At 39.4% G+C, this 7,287-nt stretch overlaps 1 non-coding gene and 1 pseudogene across 1 annotated transcript; both read right to left on the bottom strand.

The window, feature by feature from the left end:
- Positions 1–3,425: 3,425 nt before the first annotated feature.
- Positions 3,426–5,449, bottom strand: LOC136314479 (importin subunit alpha-1-like; annotated as a pseudogene).
- Positions 5,450–6,278: 829 nt separating this feature from the next.
- Positions 6,279–6,390, bottom strand: LOC136314821 (U6 spliceosomal RNA). The gene has a single exon (XR_010727401.1). It is a non-coding gene; the product is annotated as a U6 spliceosomal RNA (small nuclear RNA).
- Positions 6,391–7,287: the final 897 nt, after the last annotated feature.

The raw sequence follows: 7,287 nt of genomic DNA, 5'->3' as shown, positions 1-7,287 counted from the left end.
GGGCAATCCCCAGGGGGGTGGCGCTTTAATGGTTCACTATAAAAACTAACTCGCGGATGCACCGCTCATTGTCTCCTTTCATTGCCTTCTTCCCTTCCTGTTTCGTTATCCTTTCTTCTTCACTCTGCTTGCTGCAATTCCCTCCCAAAACACTCGCTGCCACCAAATCTCTCTCTCAGGCACTGCTTGCGGAGAGCCCAAACTAAGACGGGAACAAACTCTTTTACCCTTTAATAGATATATAAAAAAAATAAGATTATAAACACTTCAGGAATAATAAAGTCCAGATTCGTCCCCTGTTCTTCCAGGTTAAGTATTACTGAATCTCTTGAAATTAAGGTTTTCATTATTTAGTAGTTAAAGATAAATAAAATATTTATGGAGTTGACTATGGAATTCTATGATTCTAAGCTTCTAAGCTATAATTATTGTGTATAAAAGAAGGAAAGAAATATTTTCATGATAAGAATTTAAGACTTAAGACAATAAATATTCTGGGTAAGAAAAGTTCTCTTATCCCCCTACTATTCTCAAAATAAATTAGTAAAGAAATATCCTCATAGTTTAATCTCTGAATGTTTTATTTTAGTCTACCATGCATTGAAAAGACCTTTTCTTCATATTTGATTTTTTTTTAAAATTTATTCTGTTGATTTTAGAGAGAGAGGAATGGGGGTGGAAAGATATATCGATTTGTTGTTTCACTTATTTATTCATCCGTTGGTTCATTCCTATAAATGCCCCAATGAGGGATCAAACCCACAACCCTGGTGTATTGGGACGACACTCTCACCCACAGAGCTACCCTTCTGGGGCCTTAGAATATTTTAAAATGTGTTTATTGTGTACTCTGGCCAGCTTTATGGGGACTTAGATGACAATTACAGCCTACATTTGGATAGCATTTTACTGTTCAGAGTGCTTGTACACATGATATTCCATTTAACTATTGGAACTGTACTCGGTGAGCTACATGGAATCGTTCTACAGATGAGGAAGCTTATTGCACTGATTGCATCTTGCCCAGGCTGATGTACTTGGCCTGTGGCAGAAGCAGGTAATGAATCCAGGTCTTGTATCCAAGGCAGACTTTGTCTACTGCTGCATTGCCATTGACGAAGTCTTTGACTACAGCCAGTGCTGAGGAAAGCAGAACAGAATGAACTCGGTGTGAACCATGTGGAAAGGGTATGGTTTAAATGTATTCATAAATAGCTGCTTCTCCTCAATTGATATCTTTCATTGTCTGCATTTCCAAAGCACATGTAGATTTATGAAGAAGATTGATTCTAATAAAAAGTATAGAAAAGAATCATAGTGTTGGAATACCAAGCAATCAAGACCCTGAGAGGAAGAGGCATTTATCTACCTTCTCCAACTGGTAATTTCAACCACTGATAACTTCTTCAATTTCTTGAGAGAGATGAGAAGCATCCACTCAGAATTGAGGCACTTTAGTTGTTCATTGATTGTTTCTCATACGTGCTTTGACAGGAAACTCCAGCCGGGCCAATGACCCCTTGCTGAAGTCAGGGACCGTGGTATCATTTTGATGATCCCACACTCAAGCTGGCAACCCCGTGCTCAAGCTAGTTGACACTCTAGCCATTGTGTCACCACAGGTCAGGCCTCAGTTTGTTTATCTTTAAAGTGATACTGATACTCTTGTATCAAATAAGAATGTAAATGAACTTACATTTAAACCATAAAACAGAGTCAATCATAAACTGCTGTTTGGCCACCTTTTACTAATTTCAAACTGCTGGTTCTTGGCACTTTTGAAAAGGGAAAGGTAAGAATCTGTGTAGGAGAAGTTAGCAATTTTCTCTTTCTTAAAAGTAAGGGAAACCATTTTATAAATTATTCCTTTCAATCTGAACAGTTTTCAAAGGCCAAGATTTTCTACGCTCTTGATCTCTTCATCTAGCTGAGGAGCAATCAATTCTTTAAATCTGCATGACATTTTCATGTGGTCCTAACAAGTCAAGAACACCTAACTCTACCACCTGACTTACAATGTCTCACGCTCTGTTCTGATCTGTTGACATCATGTCCCCTCTTCTTTACAAGTTATTGATGCTTTTTCTTTATTGTGGTAACAAAGGCATAACATAAAATTTACCATCTTAACCATTTCTAAGTTGATACTTCAGTAATGTTAAGTATATTAACATTATTATGCAACCATTATTACCATCCATTCCCAAAACTAGTTTCTCTCTTTAAAACCAACACCCTGTACCTATTACACAAAGTAAAGCATAAGAAACATAGTCAATAATATTGTAATAACTATGTATGGTGTCAGATAAGTACTAGATTTATCAGGGTAATCACTTCCTAATGTATATAAATATTTATCACTGTGTTATACACCTGAATCTAATCTAATATAGTATGTCAACTGTAATTAAAAAAAAACAAAACTTGTTTTTCCACTACCCAAAGCCCCTAGCAAACACCATTTTACTTGTGAATTTGACTACTCTAATTACCTTTATACAAGTGGGATCATACAGGATATATCTTTTTATGATTGGATTGTTTTACTTAGTATAATGTCCTCAAGATTCATTTATATTGTAGCATGTAACAGAATTTCTTCTTTGTTAAGAATGCCTAAAATTCCATTGTATGTATACACTATATTTTGTTTATTCATGCACCTATTGATGAACACTTGGGTTTTCTCAACTTCTTTGCTATTATTGTGAATAGTGCTGCTCTGAACATGGGTGAATATTTTTTTTATATACTGTATTCAATTCTTTTAGATATAGAAGTGGAATTGATGAGTCGTATGGTAGTTACATATTTAATTTTGTTTGAAGCAACAAAAATGGTGGAATTTATTTATAGGACACTGCAAGGTATGACATTCTACGTAGAAATACAAAGACCATTGAGAGAAGCTTCATATGGTATATACCAGGAGTAGTCAACCTTTGTATACCTACCGCCCACTTTTGTATCTCTGTTAGTAGTAAAATTTTCTAACCGCCCACCAGTTCCACAGTAATGGCGATTTATAAAGTAGGGAAGTTTACTTTATAAAGCAAACTTACAGCAAGTTAAAGCATATAATAATAATTACTTACCAAGTATTTTATGTCAGAATTTTGCTAAGTTTGGTAGAATAAATCTTTATAAAACAACTTACTATAGTTAAATCTATCTATTTATTTATACTTTGTTGCTCCGCTACCACCCACCATGAAAGCTGGAATGTCCACTAGTAGGCATTAGGGACCAGGTTGACTACCAATGGTATATACAGTTTGTAACTGTTCAACTCTAGTTTTGTTGTAAAAAGTGCTACAATAACAAACCACTTTTAAAAAGAGTTCTTAGTAGAGAAAGAGTAAGACAAACTTACACCAGACATAGTACAGAACAAACAAGTTTTGGTGTCTCAGCTGTACAACCTAAAAGTTAAAGGTCCCAGGAGCACCATCCTGAACTTGGCACTCATAGCCATCAGTGGTAGTTTCTGGCACAACTCTATGATCTTCCTCTTCCTCCACAGAGATGCACTTCTCAATCAAGTTTAATGAAGCTTTGTGCACAGACTCAATTTCATGGTTTTGTAGAGCTCCAATTTTGTCCAAACCTCCACATTGTTCAATCTTTACACTAAGTTTCTCAGTTTCTCCTAGTTTCTCAGCAGCAGGAAAGATATTTAAAATGGCATCCAGAGTAGCCAGAATAACTCTGGTTCTATTGTGCCACAATGAACGAGGCATACAATCTGTTCGACTGTTCCACAACTCGCATAATTGGTCACAGCTATACAGCTTCTTTTTGTCTTACAGTCTGCCTCAGAGAGAAAACAATGAGGAATGGGACTAATCCATGATTCACAACTTGCTGTATCTGGTTCTGGCAGCCAGCTGTGAGGTTGGACATTGTCCATGTAGCTTCCATCTGAACACTAGTTTTTCAGGTTATTAGCAGAATGGCAGAGACAGCAAGCGCTCCCGCATCTATTACAGCCTGAGTCTGTTCTTCTGTACTAGTGACAGTACTTTGTATGACTCTTAGTGCAGGAGTCACAATCAGTAATTCACTAGCTCCTAAGAGCTTCACATGTTGGGGCACAACTCCTGTTTTCACAACCACTTTATTATTTTTTAATTATTCAGTGGGACAAGGGGAGGCAGAGACAGACTCCTGCATGCATGCCAAATGGGATCCACCCAGCAAGCCCACTAGGGGACAATGTTCTGCCCATCTGGGGCTCTTGCTTCTTTGCAACTGGAGCCATTTTTTTTTTTTTTTTTTTTTTTAGCGCTTAAGGTGGAGGCCATGGAGCCATCCTCAGTGCCTGAAGCCAACTCACTCTAATCGTGCATAGCTGCAGTAGGGGAGAAGGAGAGAGTGAGAGTGAGAGAGGGAGAGAAAGAGAGAGAGAGAGAGACAAAGAGAGAGAGAGAGAGAGGCGAGAAGCAAGAAGCGTAGGGGTGGCGAAGCAGATGGTCGCTTCTCCTGTGTGCCCTGACCAGGAATAGACCCTGGGACATCCACACACTGGGCCGATACTCTACAACTGAGCCAAATGGCCAGGGCCTCACAGTCATTTTAATTCATTCATTTGGACCATCAGTCATGTAGGAATTGGCTGAGAAGCTCTCTGTTAATACTTCTGAATCATTGTGATGCAGAAGACAAACTATAGTAGAAAGAATCTGCTCAACAGTTTTTAATGGGGGTGCAGAATTCTTGTTGTGACAGAGGTCTGAAAGTGTCCAGGTAAGATTACATAAGTAGCCACATGCTAAAGATGACAGACATACCAGAAACTGCAAGAAGAGCCGACAGTGGGTCAACTGCACCATACTTGATACCCACGAAGTCTCAGACGACTGAGCCATCACCCACGATGTTTCCTAGAGCCCATCCGGCTTGTTCAGTGACGTGAGCAAGGGGGGATGCCAACAGAGAAGTGAATGCTGGGATAACACCTCCATCTACCACAGCCATGGTGTGTCCTGATGTCCCAGAAGTAATGTTAGTGATGACCCAAGCTGATTCACACTGAAGGGGACTATAATCAGTTCTGCCCAAGAAGGACACAAATTTTGGGATCAAATCAGCCCAGATTATGTTATTTATGGGTGGCTGTTTTTCCCTAGAAAACAGTTTCCTCACAGCCTGAGTAGCTTGGAGCCTGCTTTCCGAACTGTTGCTATTTATGTCTCTGACAGGGCCCTCAGCAGACCAATTTACAGTGCTCTGGTTGTTGCAGGTTTCCTGCCATGGAGAAGTAGCATCGTCAGGAAATGAGCTTACATTTCTCCTTTTCAGCATCTGGTCATCCTTCTTCGCTTGCTTTCCTCAGTTCCGCATTAACTTCTATTCGGTGACACCTCATTGCTATACTAGCTTTCCCCTTGTTCTTGAATGTATGAAGGTAGGCAGCTGATGAATTAGCATTCTCGTTGGTGGACATGGTTATGAGACAGAGGGAGAGAGCTCTCCAGGGGGCTGGGGGCTGAGTTTGTATTCACACAGCTGGTTCAGGCTTTCACTGGAGAGGGTGCAGAGCACACAGGCTGCAGTTTGGTCATTCTGAAAACATCCACCACGATCTGCCCAAAGACGGTGTGCTCCTTTTAATTTTTTGAGGAAATCCTATACCTTTTTCCATAGTACTTGCGCCATTTTTTTATTCTCACCAACAATACACAAGAGTTGCAATTTCTTTGCATCCTCACCAACACTTGTTATCTCCTGGCTGTCAGCATACTTTTTTTTTTATAGTAGCTAGCCTAATAGATATGAGGTGATTGTAAGGTATTTTTCCCCACCGAGAAGGAAGGAAGAGGGCTGGAGCCGCAAAGTATGGAATAAGTAAACGGCTTTATTGAGTACAGAGTGCACACCCCGCCCGGCAAGGTTCCCTGGCCCCGAAGAAAAATGGAGGCCAGAGAAGTTGCACGGATTAAACCGCGTGGGAGATATTTAAAGGATCCCTCTAGGGAAGTGGAGCCACTATGACGTGGTGAAATTTCACTGGCTGGCAGATGATCGCTTCTTTCCAAATGGTTCCTGGGAAGCTTCCTTTGGCGGGCTTGATTGTGGGTGGCCCTAGCCAAAGTGGGCGGGTCTGAGTTCCTACGTGACCATCCCTCTATCCACCGACTTTACAGTGATATTTCAGTGTAGTTTTGATTTGCATTTCCCTAATGGTTAATAATGTTGAGCATTTTTTCATATGCTTGCTGGCCAGCTGCATATCATCTTTGGAGGGATGTCTATGCAAGTCCTTCGCCCATTTTAAGACTATGGAATACTTCATGAATTTATATGTCATCCTCACAGAGGAGCCGTGTTCATCTGTTCATCCTCTCTGTGTCTTTTCAATGTTTGTACATATCCCACCAAAGCAGGCCCATAGAGTCGTGGTTCCCTAATAAGAATTTTCAGTGTTTTATTAACATATTTTCTTCTTCTCAACAAACTGCTGAGCCACTATGCACCTACACCCAATATTTTTCTCCTTAAAAAAATATACAAGGGAATTGAATTTATTTCTGAAACTTATTTTTTGCTCCTCTTCAGGACATCAGCTCTTTCTATTGCTTGATTGCTGGTAGTCTCTGTGTTTTCTGGGGTTTGTTTTTTGTTTTTTTGTATTTGTTTATGTCTCTGGAGTGAGGGGAAAGGAAAAGTGAAGGTCTGGCTTAACTCCACCACCTGAAACAACCTGATCAAGGTAGAGATGAGTAAGGAGCAATATTTCAACCTTGCGTCCAAAGGGGACATAAATCTTGCTCTCTCTCTCTCTCTCTTTTTTTTTTTCATTTTAATCAGAAGTTTTTAATTCTCTCACCATTGATGTAAAAAAAAATCATTTATGCTTGCACTGCAACCAACATAAATCATTAACACAAAAGAATAGTGAGCAACCTTTAATCAATATCACTGGCTTCTATGCAAACACTGTGGAAATGAAAGTATATAATTTGTCATTGATCATAAGTCTCACAAACATTCAGCCAGGACCTTGTATCTCTGTAGCACTTACTCTGTCCCAGCTACACTGACTTTCTTTAGATTTTTAGGGCAAATCATGGTCATTTCATCGCCCTAAACGTTGCACATCTTGTAAATGGCAGTGCACCAGGAAGATACACTAATATTAAACATAACCATACCTGATAAGAGAGCTTTAACATATATACAGCAAAAAACTATTAGTTCAAAAGGACAAACCAAAAAATCCAAAATTAAACTTACTGATTAGTTTTCTTTTTCAGTCATGAGTAGAACAGCTATATATATATA

Source organism: Saccopteryx bilineata, chromosome 10 (genome assembly GCF_036850765.1).
Source record: "Saccopteryx bilineata isolate mSacBil1 chromosome 10, mSacBil1_pri_phased_curated, whole genome shotgun sequence".
In the NCBI taxonomy this organism is placed as follows: Eukaryota; Metazoa; Chordata; class Mammalia; order Chiroptera; family Emballonuridae; genus Saccopteryx; species Saccopteryx bilineata.
This window is presented reverse-complemented; position numbering and strand designations above follow the sequence as displayed.